This window comes from Sciurus vulgaris, assembly GCF_902686455.1.
Source record: "Sciurus vulgaris genome assembly, chromosome: 1".
Lineage (NCBI taxonomy): Eukaryota > Metazoa > Chordata > Mammalia > Rodentia > Sciuridae > Sciurus > Sciurus vulgaris.
Genome location: NC_136461.1, coordinates 90,655,665 through 90,681,684, shown reverse-complemented (window position 1 = coordinate 90,681,684; position 26,020 = coordinate 90,655,665).

The following is a 26,020-nucleotide window of genomic DNA, read 5'->3' as shown; positions in this document are numbered from 1 at the left end:
AAAAAAAAAAAACCTGACATGAGCTATGTCATTATCTTCGTCTAACTGATACTTAAACATTATACTCTGTTGTTATCATTTCTGGACACTAAGCTCTATTGTTCCTTAGCTATAACCTCTGAGAACACTGCAAGAGAAAAATCCCAGGAAGAAGTAAGTTTTCAATTTTCTTTCTTTTAATTTCTTTGTTTGCAATAAAATTAATATTAAAGCCTCTAGAAGAAAGCCAGTACCACTTATATCCTATTTAGGACAAATACAGCACACATATCTATCTGGACATCAAACATTAATTTCACTATTGCTATTTTCACATTAGAGTTTCAAAGCATCCTGGGACATTTCTCAAATAGATGAGAAGTTGCATGCAGATACCCTCAGAGGTTAGTGATAAATGGGGTTCCCTGGTTGCTACTAAAGGCTTAATTTTTTAAAATTCTCTGAAAATTATCAGATCCAAGATAAAATACACAGAAAGAATCTTTAAAAACATCATCATGAGTATGAAAACGAGACAAAACATTTGACAAGAAAAAGACAACTTGAGCTATAACCCATACAAATCCCCCAGCTGCCTGCTTATTCCCAGGCAGTACAAGATAACAGGATTCCTTTCTTGTGATGTGTGAGAGTTAGTACTTATAAAAGAAAGCAGTTTGTGGTTAGTGAAGGCACAATGTGAAAATTTACACATTATATCATTCTTGTCAAGGAGATGATGGGTCAGGTTTAATCGTTGTGAAGTTGTAAGGTGCTAAGCCCCTGTGGGACTGTGAGATTAAAAGGTGGCCTCTCTTAGACTGTGTTAGTTAGAAGTGCATAACAGTAGGTAAGGAACCAAGAAGTGGAAAATATCCACCGACATAATAGGAAAAGGTCTGCATTACATGGAGTAGAATTAAAATATGAATGTATAAAGGAGCACACATTAAAAAAGAAAATATATTAATGACTTTCACAAAAAAATTATAACCAGATTAAAAGTGTGATGTCTTGAAGGAAGTGAAAACATTGATTTATCCAGCATTCTGGGTTGAGATGACACGGTATTAGAGAAAACACTTTCAAAGAGCTTTGTTGCATTCGCTTGAGCAATAGAAAAAGAGTGCCTCTTCTGTATATATCATAGTACTACATGTGAAAAACAATCTTTTAAAATGTTATAAGTTGTGATTTTGTGACCTCACCTAGGGTTTACATTTTTATAGGCACAACTGAATAGTTGAAATACCAAGGTTTACATGCAAGGATATTTTTTAAAAATATTGTTAGTTTTTATACTTATTAGAGCTATAAGAAAATTAATATAGTAAATTAAAGCATTAGCTGAACTAATGTGGGCTAAAAGCAATTTCCAAAAGAAAAAAAATAAATGCATTGCTTTTTTTGTGCATGAGTTAGTCAGTGAGTGTGTGTGTGTGTGTGCGTGTGTGTGTGTGTGTGTGTGAAAGTGGGCAGGGTGCAGGTATGTACATGTGTTGGGAAGGCAGTCTATAGTTTAATTGGTTGTTTTAGAGAAATTCAGCTTATTGCCTGTTATTGTCCAGCTCTTAACAGCCATTCTTTAGCTTTCAATCTTCTCAGTTATTTGGCCACATATTTTGGTGGGGATAGTCTTTTACCAAATGTCTTGTGCTCCCTTAAATACAGACTTGCTAGTGAAAATCACAGATCACCTGATTTGGTTTATAATTTCAAAGGTCAATTGTTTTGATCACTACATCAAAATTTCAGACAACGAATAATTATATAATTCAGCACAATGAATAATTACACTGAAAAAGTTAGATATCACTTTCACTGTTGATGTTTATAATGTATGATATCATATAAATGCAACATTTCTTATGTGCAACAAGTTTGACCACTTATATAAAATAGTATCCAATTGAACATTTTACATCTAGTTTCCAAAGTAATTGTGCTGAGGGAAAGAAGTCAGAAACAAAAAAGTACACATAGTGTAGTTATATTTATATAAAATTCTAGATAATTGCAAGTACCCTATAGAGACAGAAAATGGATCAATGGTTTCCTGGAGGAGATGGCAAGGAAGTGAGGCAGGAAGGGGTTACAAAGGGACACAATGAATTTTTTGGGTTGCTGGAAATATTTGCCATCTTGATTGTTCATGATGGTTTCACAGAAGTATACACACATTAAATGTTCTCAAAATTCAACACTTAAATATGGGCAGTTTGTAGTATGTCAGATATACCTCAACAAGTTTTAACAAAATTCTAATCTTGACTATTAAATTATTCTTGTCCGAATGAACTGTGCCAACATAATTACTATAAATTGCAGTTATCTGGGGATGAAGGTGAAAAATAGAGAAAAGAAGACAGAAACTACAGATGTAAAATTGGCAGGAGGATGGCTCCTTCTTTTGATATTGCATCTAGAGGTCAAGTCTCTAGTGACTTATCATCTTAAACTTTTCCAGTAACACTGTTCAGTTTGCTTTCATCACTCCAGAACAAATAACTTCCCCAGTCCTCACAAAGTACTCTTTCCTATGGTGTCTCAAAAAGCTAATGCCAGATGATGCTAGATAATATCTCACAGGCCTGGAGCTGCATAAACCATGGAGCAGATTTAGTAGCTTTTATTGATAAGAGGAAAGGGAATGAAAAGCAATGATTCAAGGGCAGGAGAGATAGTTTAGTACCTTTATCTTACCATTAATATCTACAAGAAAAACAGTTTTTGCAAGATATGAGTTTAGTGTTCAGGGCAGCCCTGCAATCCATTATATTCACATTGCAGTCAAAGTGATATTTCAAAACTGCAAATCTGATCAAGTCACTCCTGCTAAAAATCCTACCATGGCTCCCTACCAGCCACTGCCCTTAGGAAAAATCCTCAACATTCCTGGCCAAGTACTTGGTGACTTTACCCTTGTCTACCTTTACAGCTCATCTCACTCCATCCTCAGCCATTCTGAATGCCTCCTACGCCCTCACTCATCAAGGCTTTTCATGCTGTAATGCAGTTTGGGTTCTCCAGGAAGCAGATCTGAGGCAGGGTTTAGTGTTCCGGATGTTTACTAGGGAGTGCTCTTGAGTCGACACCCGTGGAAAGGAGGGAGCGGAAGTAGGATTGGGAAGAGGGAGAAATCAAGCTGCGTTGCAAGCCTGACAGTCTGCGGCAAGGGCACAGGGTGCTCTGAAACTGAAATAGCTCCTCTGAGGTAGCCTGCATGTGGGAGAAGGGTGTGACCTTGGCTTGCCTGTGGGAGGAAGGGTGTGACCTTGGCCTGCAGTGGGGGAAAAGGTGTGGCCTTGGTGAGGCACCTCTCTGCAGCTGAGGCAATGTCTGAGAGACCTGGCAGCACCACTAGTATCTGGGGCACCCGATCACTCCTTAAAGGGGGCCTGGCATTTACTATCACCTCCCCTGGGAATTACTTTGTATGAAGCTCTTTTCTCCAATTCACCAGGGTCATTTCAGATTATCCTTTGACCACAGGTCATTCTCACTTCGTCAGACAGGGCTTTCCAATTCCCAAACTCAGCTGGCTTCTCTACCAGTACCAGGCTTCTCTTCTTCATCGTGATTGGCTGCTCACTTCTGTTTTCTTCTGTAGGACAGTAACTCTGTGAGGATGGGGTAACTTCTGCAGCATTCACCTCTGCATCCTTAGTGCCTACCTCCGGGAGGGCACACAGCAGGTACTGGGAATATGGACCCAATAAGTTAGTGAATTTGAGGTCTACAGAGCACTGCAAGAAGCTGAGGTTCTTGCTTTGGCCTATACTGAGGCTGGTGGCCCTGGGATGTTGTGGCAAAGACTTTAGCCTCTATTTTCATACCCCAAGTGTGTCAGTTCCAGCTCAGTCATGTCCTAGCTGTGTGACCTTCTAAAGTAACCTCTCTAAGTTCCATTTTTTAAAAAACTTTTATTTGTTCTTTTTAGTAATACATGGCAGGAGAATACATTTTGACATATAATACATGTGGGAATATGACTTACCATTCTTGTGGTTGTACATAGTGTGGAGTTACACTAGTCATGTATTCATGTATGAACATAGGAAAGTTATTTCTGATTCATTCTACTATCTTTCCTATTTCCATTGCTCCTCCCTTCCCTTCATTCCCCTTTGTCTAATCAAATGAACTTGTGTTCTTCCCTACCTGCCTTATTGTGTGTTAGCATCCACATATCAGAGAAAACATTCTGCCTTTGGTTTTTTTGGGACTGACTTATTTCACTTTGCATGATATTCTCCAGTTCCAACTATTTACAAACAGAAGTCATAAAATCATTCTTCTTTATGGCTAAGTAATATTCCATTGTGTGTATATATCACATTTTCTTTATCCATTCACCTGTTGAAGGGAACCTAGGTTGGTTTCATAGCTTACCTATTGTAAATTGAGCTGCTATAAACATTGATGTGGCTGCATCACTATAGTAAGTCCCAATTTTAAAAATCAGCAATAATAATAATAACAATAATCTTTCACATAGGCTCTTGGGAGATTTCAAGTAAGCACATATGTAAGAGTTTATCATAGTATCTAGGATGTCAGTAGGACATCAGGAAATGTTAGTTACAAATGCTATTATTATTATTCAGGCATTAATATATCTTAAACAGAGAAGAACATTATGAAAATACTTTTTAAATTTGTTAAAAATTTATCAAAATAGTAATTTAGAAAAAATTAGAACCTTGTTACTTTACAGTTTAGTGTTGCTTTTTAAATTGTAATTTAGCTGGGTGTGGTGGTGCATACCTATAATCCCAGAGGCTCGGGAGGCTGAAGCAGGAGGATCTAGAGTTCAAAGCGAGCCTCAGCAACTTAGCAAGGCCTTAAGCAACTCAGTGAGACCCTATCTCTAAAATAAAAAAAAAAAAGCAATTTAATTAGCTTTTAATTTTATACAAGGAAGATGGAGAACAGCATCATCTTCTCTTAGCCTCTTCTAAGGTGTTATATAAGTCTTGTTCTTATATGTTCTGTAAGGAAAAATGCAGCTCAGTTCAGGACCCGGGGTAGCTCCAGCCCTTCCAATGGAACTGGCGCTCCGTAGGCCCATCTCAGTTGCGGCTCAACAATATCTCCCAGAAATCCACCATAGACACAGGCCCTCACGCAAGAGGCTTTATTATGCGGACGACTAGCGCATCCACTCGGGGTTGAAAAGAAGGGAAAAGAGAAAGATGGCGTGGACACTTCTCCCAGATATTGGAATCTCCCGGGCTAGAAGGAACCAATAGCAGAGGAGTATACTTGCAAGCTGACTGATGAACCAATAGCTAGCTAGCATGTTCAGACTGACAAGCTAGGCTGTAATGTGGGAAGCAGGAAATGGCTATAGTGTAGGCCGGAAATTCCTGTAAGGTAAGAGGAGGGCGGAGCAACTTTATCAGATTGACAAGTGGTTGGGAGGTGGGGAAAATGGCTGCACCTGAAAGGGTGGGGGATCAGCTTTATATTACATGCTCCACTCACACAACCTAAGAATTTATAAATCAGCAATACTGATCTACTTGTTGCTGACAAGGCCTGTATTGGTGTGTGTGTATTTGCACATGCATGTACTGCTTGTGTGTGAAATGTGCTTTTGCCCATGTCTGCAATGCCTTTTCCTGTATTAAGAAATTCCAACTTAGCTTACTGGTTCATGAATCTCCTCCTAGCCAGTATTCAGTGGTGCTTGCCAGTAATCCCAGACACAGGAAACTGAGGCAGGAGGAATTGAAAGTTCAGTATAGCCTGGAAAGTATTGAAAGTTCAGTATTGCCTAGCATGCACAAGGCCCTGAGTTCCATCCCCAGTACAAATACATACATATATTCATATATACATACATACATAAAAATTCACCTTGTAAACAAAGCCTTCCCTACTTCTTCTTTGCTACCCCTGACTACCATTTTGTCAGGACACCATGCATACACCTGGACTGTAGCTCTAACCTCACTGCATTGCATCTTGTTGTTAAACTGAGAGCTTCACAAAAAGTCTTCTTTACCTTTTGTATCTTACGTATTCAGACATTCAATAACTTTCTTCAACTGGCTTGCATTAAAAGAAAAACCGGCTCTAGAAAGACAAATGATTAGGAATTTATGTGATGTGCTCACAAAACAGTACAGGGTTTAGTAAGCTGGAATCCAAAAAGTCATTCTTTTATTGCCCTTTTATTTTTAATTTAAATATAGCATGTTATTTAAATATAACATGCCTAAAGTATCAGTGTGCCACTCAATGAATTGTCATTAAACGACTTGATCATCAACCAGTGCAAGAAATAGAACATAGACGAAAGTCCCCCTCCTGATCTCTCAATCATTCATCTTTATAAAGTACTTTTCTTTTTACTAGAAATTGTATCTGAGCCTTAAGTGGTCATTCCTCTGAGAAATAGATAACTGTCCTACTGTGCTTTCTTTATGGGTTGCCACGCCAATTAGTTGACAGTCATATCTGAATGCCCTTTCCCTGGCATGAATTTTTAAAATCATCATTCTTCTTAAAGAAATACATTTAATACCCCACATCTAAGCCTTGATGCCTCCTTTATGACTTATTTCCATGGGGCCCCACTTCTTCCTTATCTCCTTTTATTGTGTGTTCTTTCCCCACCATATTCTTCCTAATTGAAACAGTTTACCCACTTCCTTGTAACCTCTGACCTCTTTTCACATGTTTTTTTTGGGGGGGGGCGGGGGATACCGGGGATTAAACCCAGAGGCACTTAACCACTGAGCCACATCCCCAGCTCTTTTTTATATTTTATTCAGAGACAGGGTCTTGCTAAGTTTCTTAGGGCCTTGCTTATTTGCTGAGGCTGGCTTTGAACTCACAGTCCTCCTGCTTCAACCTCTCCAACCTCTGGGATTACAGGTGTGCACCACCCACCCAGCTCTCTTTTCATTTTTAACTCCGCCACTGTTATAGCCACTATTATATCCTTCTTTAAAAAGGAATGGAAGCTTTGATGACCATTTTAAATAAGATCCAAATGTAACTTCTTCACTTAATTCAGAGGGCAAAGTTATATAAAGGGAACAAATATTCAGATAGGTCAAAAACTGAGTAGAAGGGCTGACAAATTTAGAGAAAATGACTTCCTTTTCTGGGTGACAGGCAAAAAAATTACGAAGAAACTGAAACTACTTGACCACATCAAAGGGTTAATAGTAAGAGTTGTACTTGGGGTACATATGTCCCAGTGATATAAACAATATACAATCAACTGAAAATGCTATTTCTTAGTGTAGAAGGAAGAAAATTAATAATCACAAGAACTGACTACTTCTCTGGAAATGTCTCATTTCTGTATATGTCACTGTGAGTGAGCCTTTTCTTTTTCATTAAGCTCAACGGTTCTTTCCATTTCTTGTCAATCTCATGTCATTTGAGGAATAGATATTTGCTGAGATTTGTGATTACAAGGCATCACATGCAAGGAATAAAAGTGTTCTTTTAAATCTTAATAAGATGCCTCTAAATATATTCTGAACTTAAAAATGTGTACTGATGTCTATTCATCTATCTACATATCAGTATAATATATATGTATATGAAGCTATATATCAGCATTTATATTATATTATATATACTGTCATATAAAGGATGAAAAAGTGATCCAAGAAACTCAGGACCGAAAGTCAGTGCTGAGATCCGATAGTGTTCACACAATTTAACATTTTGGTCAAGTGTCCACAGTAAACTATTCCTCCCATTTGGAAAAAATACAAATGTTGATGCTGATATAAACATGGTTCTTTATATCATGTCTGTCCAAATAAGTAATTGTCTTCCTAGTAAATTTCAAGAACTTCAAGGAAGAAAATGTCTTGAAATGCCTAAAAGAGAAGGCATTTCAAGCTTCCTAAGTTTAAAAACCTTAGTGTCGGACTCTCTTTCTCTCTCATTGGCTACTTTCAACAGTTATGAACCTCAGGAGACTTCGCCTCTGAAGAGGAGTGTCTTTTCATTCTATCTTTCTTCATCACCCCAGAACTATACCCAACTCCACACTCTTTATAGCCTCTTTCCTGGTCCCTGTGTTCCTCTTATCTATTCATCTGTTCCAGTTTATCTTCCATGCAGCCTTTGGAGATACCTGTTTTTTTTTTTTCTTTCAGCATGTGCATGCTGGCAAGTGCTCTACCACTAAGCCATACCCCCAGCCCTGGAGACACCTTCTTATATAACAACAGGATAGGAAACTTTTTGAGGGTCAACTACATGCCAAGTACAATGTTGAGCATTTATAATCATGTTATATAATAATTACAATACCTATATTGAGCAGGGTTGTACTGATATGGTATTTCTATGAAATGCAATTAAAGGAGATTAAGTGTCTTTCTGACACTAACTACCTTCCTAATAATGTCCTTCTCTTGCTGGTCATATTATCTTTTTGCTTTAAAAAATCATGACTGAGTTTTCTTTTTTTTTTTTTTTTTTCTTTTTTTTTCTTTTTTTTTACTACTGATTCCCACTTACAAAATAAAATATAAACTTTTTGTCTTAACCTTCAAAGAAAATAAAATTATGTAGCTTTGCTTGCTTATCAAGCCTTTGCCTGCTTATCAAGCCTTTGCCTCTACTCCTATGGTGTACTATAAACTCCAGTTGGTCTGGACACTCACATTTCCTCAGACTTCCAGCTCACTCCATGATTCTGTGCTTTGCTTGTGCTGGTTTCTATCTGGAATGACTTTTCTTTGCCTAGCATGTTCCTCTTTAACTTTCAAGACTCAGCACATGTAAGTCAACTGCTCAGAGGCTTTCTTGACTTCCACAGAAACCAGTTGCTAGATTCTGTTGATCACATGAATATAATAGCACATTCCACACACATTATAACTCCCTACTGAGAGACCCTACTTGTGTTTCCAGCTCTCTCACTGTAATATCTTCATGAACTGCACAGTCATTAAAATTTATATCTCCTACACATTACATAAAAGCTTTCACTGAAGAAAGAATGGAAGGATTGAATTATGATAATGGAAAAATTAATTTTTCAAAAACTCCAGGGGAACAACTTCAAGACAAGCTCTTTAACCAATGCTATCTGCTTGCATAGTCTTCAAAGTGTGATTGTTTCACCAGGCATTTAGTAAAATCATTAAGAAGATACAGTTAGTAAAAAGTAAAACTATTACATTTAAACAATGCAGCAATAATAACAGCTAACATTTATTGCTCAATTACCAGGTACCAAGAACTATTCTATTTGCTTTTATGAGCAAACTCATTAATCCTCACAATACTGTTAGGTCGTTATTACTATTATGAACCTCAATTTGAAATCGAGGAAATTGAGGCACAGAAAAGGCTCCTCATGAATACGTACAGTTTATTAAGTGGCAAAACTAGGACTAAACCCACGTAGTCTGGTTCTAGAGCCATATTCTTAACCTCTAAACTATATTAACAAAAAGTCATAAAGGTGTGACAGAGAGTTTTTTGGAAAGTTTAAATTTTTCAATCTCTGTTTTAATTTTTAAGAGAAAATTTCAAATCAGAAGATGGTATGAATAACCATCAAAGTTACTTAAAAGTAAGCTTGCTCAAAAGAAAGTTTATGACTCCACTGCGTATGGTTACAGACAAAGAGTAAGCACCAAACTATAAGAATTGAAGGGAAAGAATACAACTTAACACCTACCTATCAAGTGAGCATGTACATAATGTATGTCTTGAACTAGGGTACAAGCTTTAGGAGTGCAATAATGTAATATATATTTTTTATTCTAAAATACAAATAGTTATTATAAAAGATATGACAAAAGTAATTAGAATAGATGATAGATAATAAAACTTATAGTACAGGCAATAAATGCAATTCTACAATAATAAATATATGCTCAATAAGTAAGATTTTTTTAGAAATAATTTTGAACATTGAACTGGAAATTCTTTTCTTAAATGCTTCAGAATCATTCCCACAACAGTTTTAGGAAATAAAATTGCTACTAGCATAAAATTTCATGGAAATTAAGTTAAGAAACAAAGAACAAAAGTGAAATACAAAGTTCTAGATTGAATTTTGACTAAAAAGAAACAACAAACGAGCAAGCTTTGTTTCAGGGTATGACTAAAATGGAACAGCATTAGGAAAACTGGCTCAGGAAGTCAGAACACAATATCAATCAGTAAGACTTTCCATACCTTTCTAGTCACAGGAAATCTTAAAATATCAGTCCATTCTGTCTGCATGTGTAGCAAAGTCAAAATTGCTACTGAAAATATTACATAAGGCATAGATGATATATTTCATCAAATTTAACTTAAACTTTATTTATTTATTTATTTGTTTGTTTGTTTGTTTGTTTATTCTGCAGTGCTAGGGATTGAACCCAGGGAAACTTTACCACTTAGCTACATCTGAGTTTCTTTTTTATTTTGAGGCATGATCTTGCTAAATTACCTAGGCTGGCCTTGAACTTGTTTCTCCTGCCTCAGCCACCTGAGTGACTGGGATTACAGGTGTGTGCCACCATGACCAGCTTATGTGTTAATTTTATTTATAAATGTCATTTCATAGAAAAAGTGTGCATATAAAATACATGTGAAGTCTTATCAAAGCTGAATGAAGCTGAGCATAGTGGTATATGCCTATAATCCCAGCAACTCAGGAGGCTGAGGCAGGAGGATCACAAACTTAATTAGTCTCAGTAATTTAGCAAGACCTGTCTCAAAATTAAAAAAAAAAAAAAAAAAAAAAAAAAAAAAGATTGGGTATGCTGGGCATGGTGGTGCACACCTGTAATCCCAGCAGCTTGGGAGGCTGAGGCAAGAGGATTGCAAGTTCAAAGCTGGGCTCAGCAATTTAGCTATGCCATAAGCAATTCAGACACCTGGTCTCTAAATAAAACATAAAAAAGGACTGAAGATGTGGCTCAGTGGTTGAGTGCCTCTGAGTTTACTGAAAAAAAAAAAAAAAAACAAAAACAAATGAAAGGAGAAATTATAAGATGAAAAGCAAGGGAAAGAAAGAAATAACAAATCTTTTTTCTGGGATTCAGTGTTAAAAGGTTTCATGCTTTTTGAAATAATAATTATAGAACTAGAACTATATAAGTAGTAAATTTGCAAGTATGCTGATAGAAGATGCCAGTGGATTTGTGGCTACTCCGAAAGAAGAAAAGAGAAGAAATCCCTGACCAGTCCCCAGCTGCTCTAACTATTCCAGCCCAGAAGCCAGACGTGTGAAAAAAGAAACTTTCAGATTGCCCCAGCCTCAGCTGTCATCTTTCTGCAACCATTTGAAAGACCCAAAGTGAATAGTGCCCAGCTCTGTCAACCCCAGAAAAAATGAAATCTAACAATAAATTACTGTTTTGAACTGCTAAGCTCTGTAATAAGTTACACACAACAATGAATAACTAGAACATGTAATAAACATCTGAAGACCTATCTGATAACTTCTCAATTAATTCATAATACTTACTGTAAAATTCAGCCCTGCCCTGTCATTCCAGAAATTTAACTGTTTATATACCCATTTGTATATAAGTGCATATCACATATTTAACTGAATAATATCTCTTTACTCCATTTATTTTATTGGGAACAAAAATAATTAGAATAATGAATCTAATAATTATTAGATCTTATTGACATTTTAAGGGCTATAAATGATGAACTAAAAGTAACACATACAAAAATATAAATTTATATTAATAGAAAAATGTTTATATATTTAAATAGTCTTAACAGAAATTTTAGGTGGATGGCTAAATTAATGTCATTTGAAGTATAAATGTATATTTCTTACTTCACAATATGTTGAAAAAATTAATGATGATTGAGAAAACTTTTGTTTTTGTACATTAAACAATTATTAAAAACTTACAAATAGAAGAAAATCATGAAATAAATTGATACCAGATGAAAATTCATAAGATGAAATAAAATGACATTCTGCTGAGAATCAGGAAAGAGTAAATCAGATGAATCAACGAAGAGGATTATATTTTTTTGACTGAATAAATGGTTTCAAATTTTTTAATTATAATGCAAGGCAGAATAAGATTATGACATAATTTTAATCTTTGTTACTGTACTTGTGCACTGGCATTTAACTTCAACAGAATTGTTGTTATCTAATTCAGTTTATGTCATAAATGTTTTGCTAAAGAGGTCCTATTTGGTAGTTATTCATATCTTTTTTTTTTCCTGACATTTTTAGGGGATGCTAAGGATCAAACTCAGGGCCTTGCATATGCTAGCTAATGCTCTGCCACTGAGCTAAATCCCAACCCTATTACTCACACCTTGAAAGTGTGTTTTATAAAGCAATTTGTTTTTCAGTTCTGGGGATGGAATCCAGGGCCTCACATACGTTAGGCACACGTTAAACCATTTAGTCATATCCTTAGTCCTGAAGCAGAATTCTAACCCCTCAAAATTTCCTCAAAATGTAGAAAAAGCTACAAAGTTGTGTATAATATATATGCATAACTTTTATATATTTGAGCCAACATTAAAGCATGTATAAAGAAACTGTGAAAAAATTAGCATTAAGTACTTAAAACACACAAGTAAATAACCCATCCTACAGTTAAGCTTCTGAGTTTGTGCATAAATTGCTTTCCCATCCCTCATCTATCATCATATTTTACCCTGGGGAGGCTATTTAAAATTTTCAGTGGTGGGGGTGAGATAACACTATGACAGCTATTTCAACATTTTTATTAGTAAGATGTTAATCAATTTTAAAGAAAGTTATTTCTCTTGGCCTTTGAGTTATCTGGCATTCATAATATTAGTCTTATCTGGGTAAGAAAGAAAATATTAATCTAAAAGCCAGGAAACATGATATTATTCTTGGTTCTATTATTTATTTTTCAATCTGACCAAATATTTATGTTTTTAGTTTAAAAAGAAATTTTAAAAGGGACTCATTAGCTTTAAATCTTCTTTCTCCAAGTAGTAACATTTTTAAAACTAAGGGCAGAGGAGGACTTATAAATTAAATGTTAAACTGATAGAGGTTACTCTTGTACCTATTCCCTGGTTCAGCATCTGTTGAGACACACTAGATACCAGGCAAGGACCAGGGATCTGCTGCCTCCAAAACTTCATCATCCAGTGGGACACCACAAGCCCCACATTGGCTAAGCTCAGGTTTGCTGCCAAAGAAGTTTTGACATAGATCCTGAAATAAATTTTGTTTTCAGAGTGTTTTGGATTTTAGAATTGCAGATAAGGGACAGTAAATTTGTATTATGGTGTCATACAAATACGTTTCCGGATATATGTAAGAAAGCAGTGCTGTGTCACTGCATGAGTGTGCTACCCACTCAGGTTGGCAGGAAAAGGAGGGCTGAAGAGACAGTAGGAGTTGCTCCCATGTGTCAATACTGCATTATTGTTCTAGGTTGCTGAGTAATTTTGAGGAAGAAGCCATTGCCTGAAAGAGAAATTTGAGGCTACAGTTGAGCTTTTTCACTTTATTATATCATAAATAATCAGATACTTCTTGTGTCAAAGTTAACAAGGAAAACTTTATTTGGTCTATGCAATTCCCCTTCTCTAACAACTTTTTAAAAATTGCACACAACACATTAAATAGCAATGTTTTCATTTAAACACTCAAGTGTTTCTTGCATGTCTATGATATAGTTCAAGGCTTTTAATACTTTCTGAAACTTTTCAGTTACTCTCTCACTAGCTTCAGTCATACTCTACCCTTCCCCACCAGAAAGAGCGGTCTCCTCAACCTTTACCTGAAAACTTTTAAGAGTTTCTCACTGGAAAAAAATTACATATCAATTTATCTACCTATCTAAATATGTATATACATGTTTCTATCTGTCTATCTAATGCAAAGAAATCAGAAATTAAACATAGGACAATAAACCATAGAGGGATGAGACAGAAATACACATCAACTCAGGCAAGAGTGCAAGCAAAGGAAACTTTTTACAAGGATTGCAAATTTTGGTGGTAAAGAGCAGGAGAGGCAAACAGAACAAATGCCAAAGCTCAGGAGAAGATATCTGAAATATCAACCAGGCCAATAAAGAGCTTATGCTGTAACTGGAGTTAGATGAAATCTTAGGGTTTTTTTTTTTTTATTAAATACTGTTATCATTGTTTTTATTATTTAAACAAATGGGATACATGTTTCTCTATTTGTACATGAAGTCAAGGCATACCATTTGTGTAATCATAAATTTACATAGGGTAATGTTGTTTGATTCATTCTGTTATTTTTTCCCTTTCCCCCCACCCCTCCCGCCCCTCTTTTCCCTCTATACAGTCCTTCCTTCCTCCATTCTTACCACCCTCCTTATCCCTAACCCTAAACCTAACTCTAACCCTAACACTAAACCCTCCTACCCCCCATTATATGTCCTCATCTGCTTATCAGCAAGATCGTTTGTCCTTTAGTTTTTTGAGATTGGCTTATCTCACTTAGCATGATATTCTCCAATTTCATCCATTTGCCTGCAAACGCCATAATTTTATCATTCTTCATGGTGGAGTAATATTCCATGGTATATATATACCACAGTTTCTTTATCCATTCATCAATTGAAGGGCATCTAGGTTGGTTCCATAGTCTGGCTATTGTGAATTGAGCAGCTATGAATATTGATGTGGCTGTATCTCTGTAGTATGCTGATTTTTAGTCCTTTGGGTATAGGCTGAGGAGTGGGATAGCTGGGTCAAATGGTAGGTCCATTCCAAGCTTTCTGCAGAATCTCCACACTGCTTTCCAGAGTGGCTGCACTAATTTGCAGTCCCACCAGCAATGTATGAGTGTACCTTTTTCCCCACATCCTCTCCAACACCTATTGTTGCTTGTGTTCTTGATAATCGCCATTCTAATTGGGGTGAGATGGAATCTTAGTGTAGTTTTTTTTAATTTTAATTGAAAATCATAAATTTACATAGGGCAATATTGTTTGATTCATTCTGTTATTTTTTTCCCTTCCCCTCCACCCCTCCCACCCCTCTTTTCCCTCTATACAGTCCTTCCTTTATCCATTCTTACCACCCTCCTTATCCCTAAACCTAAACCTAACCCTAACCCTAATGCTAACCCCTCACACCCTCCCTTATATGTCCTCATCCGCTTATCAGCGAGATCATTCGTCCTTTAGTTTTTTGAGATTGGTTTATCTCACTTAGCATGATATCCTCCAATTTCATCCATTTGCCTGCAAATGCCATAATTTTATCATTCTTCATGGTGGAGTAATATTCCATTGTATATATATGCCACAGTTTCTTTATCCATTCATCAACTGAAGGGCATCTAGTTTGGTTCCACAATCTGGCTATAGTGAATTGACCGGCTGTGAACACTGATGTGGCTGTATCTCTGTAGTATGCTGACTTTAAGTCCTTTGGGTATAGGCCAAGGAGTGGGATAGCTGGATCAAATGGTGGTTCCATTCCAAGCTTTCTGCAGAATCTCCACACTGCTTTCCAGAGTGGCTGCACTAATTTGCAACCCCACCAGCAATGTATGAGTGTACCTTTTTCCCCACATCCTCACCAACACCTATTGTTGCTTGTGTTCTTGATAATCGCCATTCTAATTGGGGTGAGATGAAATCTTAGGGTAGTTTTGATTTGCATTTCTCTTATTACTAAAGATGTTGAACATTTTTTCATATATCTGTTGATTGCTTCTACATCTTCTTCTGTGAAGTGTCTGTTCATTTCCTTACGCATTTGTTGGTCGGATTATTTGTATTCTTGGTATAGAGTTTTTTGAGTTCTTTATATATTCCGGAAATTAGCACTCTATCTGAAGTATGAGTGGCAAAGATATTCTCCCACAATGTAGGCTCTCTGTTCACATTACTCATAGTTTCCTTTGCTGAGAGAAAGCTTTTTAATTTGAATCTATCCCAGTGGTTGATTCTGCTTTTATTTCTTGTGCTATGGGAGTCCTGTTCAGGAAGTCTGATCCTAAGCCAACAAGTTGAAGGTTTGGACCTACTTTTTCTTCTATAAGATGCAGGTCTCTGGTCTGATTCCGAGGTCCTTGATCCATTTTGAGTTGAGTTTTGTGCAGGGTGAGAGATAGGGATTTAGTTTCATTCTATTGCATATGGATTTCCAGTTTGCCCAGCACCATTTGTTGAAGAGGCTCTTTTCTCCATTGCATATTTTTGGCACCTTTGTCTAGTATGAGAAAATTGTATTTATTTGGGTTTGTGTCCATGTCCTCTATTCTGTACCATTTATCTACCTGTCTATTTTGATATGAATACCATGCTGTTTTTGTTACTATTGCTTTGTAATAGAGTTGAAGATCTGGTATTGCGATATCCCCTGCTTCGCTCTTTCTACTGAGGATTGCTTTAGCTATTCTGGGTTTCTTATTCTTCCAGATGAATTTCATAATTGCTTCCTCTATTTCTGTGAGGTACACCATTGGGATTTTAATTGGAATTGCATTGAATCTGTATAGCACTCTTGTTAGTATGGCCATTTTGACAATATTAATTCTGCCTATCCAAGAACATGGGAGATCTTTCCATCTTCTAAGGTTTTCTTTAATTTCTTTCTTTAGTGTTCTGTAGTTCTCATTGTAGAGGTCTTTCACCTCTTTTGTGAGATTGATTCCCAAGTATTTGATTTTTTTCGAGGCTATTGTGAATGGGGTAGTTTTCCTAATTTCTCTTTCTGAAGATTCATCACTTATGTATAAAAATGCATTGGATTTATGAGCATTGATCTTGTAACCTGCTACTTTACTGAATTCACTTATGAGTTCTAAGAGTTTTCTGGTGGAATTTCCAGGTTCCTCTAAATATATAATCATGTCATTAGTGAACAGGGATAGTTTGAGTTCCTCTTTTCCAGTTAGTATCCCTTTAATTTCTTTGGTTTGTCTAATTGCTCTGGCTAGAGTCTCAAGAACGATGTTGAATAGAAGTGGTGAAAGAGGGCATCCCTGCCTTGTTCCAGTTTTTAGGGGGAATGCTTTCAGTTTTTCACCATTTAGAATGATATTGGCCATGGGCTTAGCGTAGATGGCCTTTACAATGTTAAGGATTGTTCCCACTACCCCAATTTTCTCTAGTGTTTTCAGCATGCAGGGATGCTGTATTTTATCAAATGCTTTTTCCGCATCTATTGAAATAATCATGTGATTCTTAACTTTTAGTCTGTTGATATGGTGAATGACATTTATTGATTTCCGGATGTTGAACCAACCTTGCATCCCTGGGATAAAACCCACTTGATCGTGGTGCACTATCTTTTTAATATGCTTTTGTATGCGATTTGCTAAAATTTTGTTGAGAATTTTTGCGTCGATGTTCATTAAGGATATTGGTCTGAAATTTTCTTTCCTTGATGTGTCTCTGTCTGGTTTAGGTATCAGGGTGATATTGGCTTCATAGAATGAGTTTGGGAGGGTTCCCTCCTCTTCTATTTTATGGAATACTTTGAGAAGTATTGGAATGAGCTCTTCTTTAAAGGTTTTGTAGAACTCGGCTGAGAACCCATCTGGTCCCGGACTTTTCTTTGTTGGTAGGCTTTGGATGACCTCTTCTATTTCATTGCTTGAAATTGATTTACTTAAGTTGTGTATGTCCTCCTTGTTCAGTTTAGGTAATTCATATGTCTCTAGAAACTTGTTGATGTCTTCGAGGTTTTCTGTTTTGTTGGAGTATAGACTTTCAAAATAGCTTCTAATTATGTTTTGTATTTCACTCGTGTCTGTTGTGATATTTCCTTGTTCATTCCAAATTTTAGTAATTTGAGTTTTCTCCCTCTTTCTCTTTGTTAGTGTGGCTAAGGGTTTATCAATTTTGTTTATTTTTTCAAAGAACCAACTATTTATTTTGTTAATTTTTCTGATTGTTTCTTTTGTTTCAATTTCGTTGATTTCAGCTCTGAGTTTAACTATTTCCTGTCTTCTACTAATTTTGGTGTTGGTCTGCTCTTCTTTTTCTAGGGCTTTGAGCTGTAGTGTTAAGTCGTTTATTTGTTGATTTCTACTTCTTTTGTTGAATGCGCCCCATGAAATAAATCTTCCTCTAAGTACTGCTTTCATAGTGTCCCAGAGATTTTGATATGATGTGTCTTTGTTCTCGTTTGCTTCTAAGAATTTTTTTATTTCTCTCCTTATGTCTTCTGTTACCCATTCATCATATAATAGTGTATTATTTAATCTGCAGGTATTGGAGAAGTTTCTGTTTTTTATTCTGTCATTTATTTCTAATTTCAATCCATTATGATCTGATAGAGTACAAGGTAGTATCTCTATCTCCTTGTATTTGCTAACAGTAGCTTTGTGGCATAAGACATGGTCTGTTTTAGAGAAGGATCCATGTGCTGCTGAGAAGAAAGTGTATTCGTTCTTTGTTGGATGGTATATTCTATATAAGTCGGTTAAGTCTAAATTGTTGATTGTGTTATTGAGATGTATGCTTTCTTTATTCAATTTTTGTTTGGACAATCTATCCAGCGGTGAGAGAGGTGTGTTAAAATCGCCTCGTATTATTGTGTTGTGGTCTATTTGATTTCTGGAATTGAGAAGGATTTGTTTGACGTACATGGATGAGCCAATTTTCGGGGCATAGATATTTATGATTGTTATGTCTTGCTGATTTATGCTTCCCTTAAGCAGTATGTAATGTCCTTCTTTATCCCTTCTGACTAGTTTTGGCTTGAAGTCCACATTATCTGAAATGAGGATGGATACTCCAGCTTTTTTGCTGTGTCCGTGTGCATGGTATGTTTTTTCCCATCCTTTCACCTTTAGTCTATGGGTATCTCTTTCTATGAGATGAGTCTCTTGCAGGCAGCATATTGTTGGATTTTTCTTTTTAATCCAATCTTCCAGTCTATGTCTTTTGACTGATGAGTTCAGGCCATTAACATTCAGAGTTATTATTGTGATATGATTTGTATTCCCAGTCATTTGACTCATTTTTGTTTTTTGACATGATTTGGTTTCTCCTTTATTTGGCTATTCCTTTAGGCTAGTTCCTCCCGTTGCTGTTTTGCATCGTTGTTTTTCATCTCTTCCTCATGGAATATTTTGCTGAGAATGTTCTGTAATGCCGGCTTTCTTTTTGTAAATTCCTTTAGCTTTTGTTTATCATGGAAGGATCTTATTTCGTCGTCAAATCTGAAAGTAAGTTTTGCTGGGTATAAGATTCTTGGTTGACATCCGTTTTCTTTCAGGGCTTGGTAGATGTTGTTCCAGGCCCTTCTAGCTTTTAGAGTCTGGATTGGTAAACAATCTGCTGATATTCTTATTGGTTTCCCCCTGAATGTAATTTGATTCTTTTCCCTCGCAGCCTTTAAAATTCTGTCTTTATTTTGTATGTTAGGTATTTTCATAATAATGTGCCTTGGTTGGGTCTGTTGTAATTTTGTATATTTGGAGTCCTGTAAACCTCTTGTACTTGGTTTTCCATTTCATTCTTCATATTTGGGAAATTTTCTGATATTATTTCATTGAATAGATTGTTCATTCCTTTGGTTTGTTTCTCTAAGCCTTCCTCAATCCCAATAATTCTTAAATTTGGCCTTTTCTTGATATCCCACAATTCTTGTAGATTCTGTTCATGATTTCTTACCATCTTCTCTGTTTGGTCAACTTTGTTTTCAAGATTAAATATTTTGTCTTCAATGTCTGAGGTTCTGTATTCCAGGTGTTCTATCCTATTGGTTATGCTTTCTATGGAGTTTTTAACTTGGTTATTGTTTCCGTCATTTCAAGGATTTCTGTTTGTTTTCTTTTTCAGTATCTCTAATTCTTTATTGAAATGATCTCTTGCTTTCTGTATTTGCTCTTTTAACTGTTGATTGGTGTGATCATTTAATGCCTGCATTTGCTCTTTCATCTCCTCCTTCAATGCCTGCATTTGCTCTTTCATCTCCTTGTTTACTTCCCTGATTGTTTTAATTATGTACATTCTGAACTCCCTTTCTGACATTTCTTCTGCTGTGCTGTTATTGGGTTTTATTGATATAGTATCTAGGTTTGTTTGCGACATTTTCTTCCCTTGTTTTCTCATATTGGTCAGATGTCAGTGAGACTCTGAGATATTGCAGATTTCCTCTATTGGCTTATAGTGTCCCTGTAGATTTCCAGTGTATCACCTCCCAGCCTTCAGTAGGCTGAAGTCTTGGAGTAACTTGATAATGCAGTGCTTCCGAAGAAAGCTGCCCCTAGCCTCCTACTTGTTCCAGGGCTTGGAGCTGGCTCTGTGTGGAAAGGCTTTCACTGGGGGGACCTGCTCCGAGAACCTGCTGTGTGGGAGGAGCCCATCACCGGAGTGTGCAAGGCTGCCTGGGGACGACTCTAGCTGCCCTGTCCTACTCTGATAAGCCACCCCAACCAGGCCTGCTGCCCAGGCCGAGCTTCACCTGGTGGGGGAGAATCACCCCATGGCTCTATTTTAGTCTGAGTCTCTCAATGCCTCCCCTTCTTGAATCCTGGGTTCTGGAGTGACTGGAGATGCAGTCACCCTCTAGTCCGCCATCTTGGATCGCCCCGCGGAAAGAGCCTCTAAGGTGGTTTTAATTTGCATTTCTCTAATTTCTAGGGATGATGAGCACTTTTTCATATATTTGTTGATCACCTGTATATCTTCTTCTGTGAAGTGTTTTCCCATTTCCTTAGCCCATTTATTGATTGCATTCTTTGTATTTTGGGTGTAAAATTTTTTAAGTTCTTTATAAACTTTGGAGATGAGTGGTCTGTCTGAAGTGTGTGTGGAAAAGATTTTCTCCCACTCTATAGTCTCTCTTTTCACATTGTTGATTGTTTCCTGTGCTGAGAAAAAACTTTTAGTTTGAATCTATCCTATTTATTGATTGTTGTTTTTATTTCTTACGTTATGGGGGTCTTGTTAAGGAAGTCTGGTCCAATTAGAATGGCTATTATCAAGAACACAAGCAATAATAAGTGTTGGAGTGGATGTGGGGAAAAAGGCACACTCATTCATTGCTGGTGGAGTTGCAAATTGGTACAGCCACTCTGGAAAGCAGTCTGGAGATTCCTCAGAAAGCTTGGAATAGACCCACCTATCCCACTCCTCGATTCATATCCAAAGGACTTAAAATCAGAATACTACAGTAATGCAGCCACATCAATGTTCATAGCAGCTCAATTCACAATAGGTAGATTGTGGAACCAACCTAGATGTCCTTCAATTGATGAATGGATAAAGAAACTATAGTATATATACACAATGGAATATTACTCAGCCTTAAAGAAGAATAAAATTATGGCAATTGCTAGTAAATGGATGAAGTTGGAAAATATCATGCTAAGTGAAATAGGCCAAGCCCCAAAAAACAAAGATCGAATGTTTTCTCTGAAAAAAAAAAAAAAATGTTTTCTCTGATAAGTACATGACAATATATAACGATGGGGGGTGGGGGAGGAAGAGAAGAATGAAGGACTTTGGATGGCGTAGAGGAAAAGGGGTGGGATGGGGTGGGGATGGAAAAACAGTAGAATGAAACAGACAGTATTACCCTATATATATGTATGAATGGTTTGAATCTACATTGTGTACAACCATAGAAATGAAAAGTTGTACCCCATGTGTGTACAATGAATCAAAATGTGTCTGTAAAAATAAAAAATATTTTAGTAAAAAGTAAAGAAAAAAAGAAATGAATCACCCACAGTACTATAATTAAGGTGAAAGACTAAATGGTCATGAGGGGAAGCAGGGAGGTTTGAGGTGTCAGAGAAGGGCTCCTGGGAGAATAGTCCAAGCAGGGAATTGTGAGTAAAGGGAAATTCTAGGTCATGTCATAATTAGGTTACTTACATTCCTATTCATTGAGCATTTACTATGTGAAAGCTAAATGCTTTACATTAGATATTTCATTTGGTCCTCACGGAGGTGTTCTTATTCCCATTTTCCATCTGAGAAAAAAGAAAAAAAGAGCTTATTCTCAAGATGCCCCTTGGAACTAAAGTGTATGTTAAGCACATCCAGAACTAGACTCCCTTTTACATAGGTCCAGAATAATTCAACATGTTAAATGTTTGTAAACAGCCACTTCTAAAGTTTGTTTAGTATTCTTATGATTTCTCTTCCAATCTTACCTGCATAAATTATTTGTGCTAGTTTTCACAGTGGGCATTATGAAACAAATGCAAATCCAAAATATTTACTGGGAATCTATTTGTTGAGTGACCAGAACAAAAGAGAATTATTGAGTATTCACTAGAAAAGAAAATCAGTGGAGTTTGAACAAATATGGTTTCACTATACAATCTTATCATTTTCTTGAATATGATTTTTTAAATCCTGGAAACCTATAAAATAATTAATAGCTATAAATTGAAAATATTTAAAGTTTTAAGGCATTATGTAGTTTCTATACTGCAATATATTTAGACAGCTCTTCATTTTATCCTAGGTGAGACAAAGGTAGGGCACTGAATATTAAAATTTCAAAAATGTTCATTTGAGTGATATGAATTATATTATGACTATGCAAACTGGAGCAGCTTAGTTAAACATGAAAAATGCAAAGTCTCTTTAATTTCTTGCTCTTTAACTCAAACTCTAACAAACAGGGCAGGGACAGAAAAGACTCAGAATTTGCCTTTCCCATTTCCTTCTCATGAGCCCTTTAAAGAGAGTGGAACCTAATTCTGCTAGAGTCTATTGCTTTTCACCTCTAGATGTTGGTTTAATGGGATATATATTTTGGTGACAATATTTTAAAAATATGTTTACACAAATTAATTTTCTTGAGGTAATGTTTACATAAGCCATTGATTATATATATATGGAGGCTAAAGAGGAAATAATTTCCTTCTCTGAACAAGCATGCGAGATCGCACTTTGAAAATATCCTATATTTGAAGATTATTACTGCTCAGCAAAATAGGTTTTAAAATTAGGAAAATAAGCTCAGAGAAGTGAAAAGACTCATTCACATAACCCTATGCAGAGGAGGCCGAGTCAAAACTAGCATCTGGATTCCTATTCCCTGAACAGTACTTGTATCTTAGCAGATACCATTCACTTAATTATTCACTCCAACAAAATGTATTGGGTTGCCTACTCAATGTCAGGCACAGGGACAGGGGCTAGAGCAGTGAGTACAAGAAACAATAATCTTTTCTCCTATGAATTACATTTGAGTAGGCAAGAGAGAAAATAAACAAAAGAAATAACAAAATATATATTAAGTCCGATGGTAGAAAGTATTATGAAAAAAAGTCAAGCAAGTTGCAAGTCAAGGCATCAAGCAAGGGAAACTGCATGTTCAAGTAGGTTGGTCAGAAAACACTCATTGACAATATGGCATCCAACAAAAACTTGAAGGAGAAGAGGGACCAGACATGTGGATAGCCATGAAAAGAATATTCTAGGAAGGGAAACAAGTGCAAAAGTCCCAGTAGCACTGTGTTTGTAACATGTTTATGGAAAAGCAAGGAGGCAATGTGACTGGAGCAGCACACCAGAAAGAGTGCCAGGAGGTCAGCCCAGGTTGTCTGGATTTAACCTAAGTGTGGTAGGAAACCACTGAGGATTTTGGACAGAAAAGTGACAGTGTCTCACTGACATTATAATTGAATCAAGTTGGCTGCTATTTGAGAGTAGTCTGGAAGTTTAATGAAGAAAGCAAAAAGTTTCTAAGAATCAAGATGAAAAGCAGGGGAGGCCAGGGTGACAGCGCAGAAAGGGTTGGTAAGTGGTTAGATTCTGGACAGATTGTAAAGGTCAAGTCAGCATGATTTCTTGATGGTTTGGATATGGGTGTGGGTGAAGAAGAGGGGTCAAGGATAACTCAAGTTTTTAGCTGAGCAACTGAACAATGGAGCTGTCATTTACTGAAATGGGAAATACTGCAGGAGCAACATGTTTGTAGGAAGTCTAAGGGTTCCAATTTATACATGTTGAGTTCAAGATAGTATCAGACATTCAAGTAGACATCAAGCAGGCAATTGGATACACTTGTCTGGGGTTCTGGGGCAAGGTCTGGATGGAAATGCATACTGGAGGGGTCAGAAGCACATGCATGATAGTAAGGATTCAAGACAGGACAAGATCACAGGGAAGTAATCATGGATAGAGAAAGGGCAGAGGACTGAAGCACTCCAGTGTTCAGAGATAAGGAAAATTAGAAAGATCAGACAGTGGAATGCAAGATTAACTATTTCGAATGCTGCTGATTGCTCAACTCAGATGAGGACTGAGGACTGGCCACCACATTTATCAGTGTGAATGTCATTGGTGACCTTGTTAAGTGTGGTATGTGTCAGGGGTGGGTGGCCTGACAGGAGTGCATTCTGGAATGAATGGTGGGGAGAAGAATGGTATATAGCAAGAAGTCAGTTTTTATGAATTTGGTGTGATATTTCTATGTCATTTTAAGATATAAAAAAGCTTTAAAATATTAATAGTGACTTTTACTGAATACCCCTTACATTATAGGTTCTGTACTATGCAGTGTATACATTAAAAAATTATTCATTACAATAAAATGTAATTTCCTGATGGTTAAAGAGTTTAGTAATGGAGACGCCCCTCCCCCCGCTGGAGCAGTGAACTCGGACAGCTGGGAGCACCGTAAAGGAGGCCGCTCGGCACAGCGCTGGGACTCGGAGCAACCACTGGGGCTCAGGCGGCTGCCCAGGGGAGGAGTGGCGAGGAGAGCTGTGTGGACTCAGGACACCGGGGCCTGCCCTGAGGAGGAGGAGGAGGAGCGTGGCCACTTGGATTCGGAGTGACTGCACCAGAGCTACAGGCGGTTGCCAGAGGAGAAGCCGCGCAGCGAGCTGTTTGGACTCAGAACGACGCTTCTGAACCTTGGGGCCTGCCCTGAGGACGAGGAGGAGGAAGAGGAGCGTGGCCGCTTGGATTCGGGGTGACTACACCAGAGCTACAGGCGGTTGCCAGAGAAGGGGCTGCGTGGCGAGCTGTTTGGACTCTGACCACTTCTGAACCCCGGGGCCTGCCCGGAGGAGTAGGAGGAGGAGGAGGAGGAGCGCGGCAGGTCCTTTGGACTCGCAGTGACTGCATTAGCGCTCCAGGCGGCTGCTCAGAGGAGAAGGCGAGTGGTGAGTTGTTTGGACTTAAAGTGACAGCTCCTGAACACAGGGGGGCTGCCTGGAGGAGAAGCGTGGTGGGACGCTTGGTCTTGAGTGGCCGCACCAGAGCTCCGGGCGGTGCCCAGAGGACCCGTGCAGCGGGTCACGTGGATTCAGAGCCACTCAGAGGGACTGCTCCTGAACACCCGGGGGGTTATCTGGAGAAGGAGGAGGAACGGGGAGGGTCACTTCGACTCGGAGTGATTGATTGCCCCGGGCTACGGGTGGTTGGTGGGAGGAGGAGGCACGAAGTGAGTTTCTTGGACTCCTAGTGACCGCACCGGAATACTGGGCGGCTGTCTGGAGGAAGAGGCCTGTGGCGGGTCTCTGGGACTCAGAGCGATTGTTCGGGGCCACAGGTGGCTGCTCAGAGGAAGGGCCACACAGCCAGGCGATTAGGTGTAGAGCAGGGTCCCAGGATCTAGGAGGCTTCTGGGTGGAAGAGCTGCACAGAGACAGGCTTAGGGTGGAGTGAAGGTTCCAGGCCTGCGGGCAGATTCTCTGAGGAGGGGCAGCCTAAGGAGATTCATCTGCGAAGGGTGAGGCTCCCAGGCCCAGGAGGTAGGGCCGGGCCCCTGGGAACTTTGCAGAGGAAGGTAGCCCAGCCCAGGCGGTAGCTGTAAATTGAGGGGAACCTCTAGGAGGGAACTGACCAGCGAGACCTCCCCACCGGGTGAGTCTTCCCTGCTGGGTGAGGTTTCCCCACAAGGACGGTAAAACCAGAGACTCAGGCCCAAACAGGCCTTGCCTCAGCCCGCAGCCTAGGTCCCCTTTGGATGACCATTGGTTAACAAGTGGAGGCACCTCTGCCCACTAGCAGGGATTATACCCCACCTGAAGGCCACCACTCCTAGAGAGGCAGCTTCCTTGTGGAGCACCGCATTATCAACTTCCTCCATGACTTCAGCCTACTGAAGGCTAAGGGGGGATATATATAGAAATCTTCAGGGACATTGTAAGTCAATAGAGGAAATCTGC